The sequence below is a fragment of the Canis lupus genome, chromosome 36, assembly GCF_003254725.2.
Source record: "Canis lupus dingo isolate Sandy chromosome 36, ASM325472v2, whole genome shotgun sequence".
Taxonomy (NCBI): domain Eukaryota; kingdom Metazoa; phylum Chordata; class Mammalia; order Carnivora; family Canidae; genus Canis; species Canis lupus.
Window position 1 is genome coordinate 4,107,745 of NC_064278.1, and position 1,409 is coordinate 4,109,153.

Below are 1,409 nucleotides of genomic sequence, written 5' to 3' on the forward strand. Positions count from 1 at the left end.
AGCATGAATGGGGAGAGAAGCAGAGGGAGAGGGAAAAGTAGACTCCTCAGCAATCAGGGAGTCTGACAAAGGACTCAATCCCATGACCCCAGGATCATGACCTGAGCCGAAGGCAGATGCTGAACTAACTGAGCCACCCAGGTGCCCCATTATATTTTTTGAGTCATTGTCTTAGTGGTTGCTATGAAGGCTCAATTAACATTTTAATTCATAACAAGCCAGTTCAGATTAATATCAATTTAATTATAATAGTATGTAAAAACTTTGTCCCTCTAGGACTCCTCCCCCTTCATTTGTGCTGTTATTGTCATGTAAATTACATCTTTTTTTTATGATTTTATTTATTTATTCATGACAGACACAGAGAGGGTGAGAGGCAGAGACACAGGCAGAGGGAGAAGCAGGCTCCATGCAGGGAGCCTGACATGGGACTCGATCCCGGATCTCCAGGATCACACCCTGGGCCGAAGGCAGTGTGAAACTGCTGGGCCACTGGAGCTGCCCTAAATTACATCTTTATAGATTGCATGCCCATAAACACAGAAAATATAAAGAATGCTTTACACATTTATAAGTTATCCTTGCTCAGGGGCCATTCTAGTCTTTTTTGTATTGTTCCAATTTTAGTATATATGCTGCCAAATTGAGCGCAACATAATCTAATATTAGCTTTAAAAATGACTCTGGCTTCACGGTGAAAAACAAATTAAAGAAGAGGCCAGTCTGGAAGTGAGATGACTAGATAAAAAATGCTGAAATATATCAGGTAAAAGATGATAGTGGACTATCTAGAGTTCAGTACCAAAAAATTGGAGAACAGATGTAGTCAACAAATTTCAAAGATATTAAGAAGATAATATTAACTAGCCTTGGCAACTGGATGTATAGTCGAGCAAAAGGAAAGAGTCAAAATGACTAATTATCTGTATCATGTAACTAAGAGAATTATGGTACTATTCACAGAGAAAGATAACATTGAAATAGAGGCTTTGGGAAAAAATACAATGAGCTCAATTTTAGACTTAAAATTTATGATGCTTGTAGGATATTTAAATGAAAATAGGAGATGTTCAGTAAAGATGGGATATCTAGTTTTTTTTTTTTTTTAATTTTTTTTTTTTTTTTTTTTTTTTTTATTTATGATAGGCACACAGTGAGAGAGAGAGAGGCAGAGACACAGGCAGAGGGAGAAGCAGGCTCCATGCACCGGGAGCCCGATGTGGGATTCGATCCTGGGTCTCCAGGATCGCGCCCTGGGCCAAAGGCAGGCGCCAAACCGCTGCGCCACCCAGGGATCCCGGATATCTAGTTTTGAAACTTAAGTGAGCAATATGAGCTGTGCATAAAGATTTGAGAGTGATTAATATGTAGATAGTAATGAAAGTCTTGAGAGTTTATTAGAATGTCCA

General features: G+C 39.0%; 1 non-coding gene across 1 annotated transcript; it reads right to left on the reverse strand.

Annotated features, from left to right (window-relative positions):
* Positions 1-544: 544 nt before the first annotated feature.
* On the reverse strand, positions 545-651 carry LOC112674763 (U6 spliceosomal RNA). Its single transcript, XR_003145573.1, has one exon. It is a non-coding gene; the product is annotated as a U6 spliceosomal RNA (small nuclear RNA).
* Positions 652-1,409: the final 758 nt, after the last annotated feature.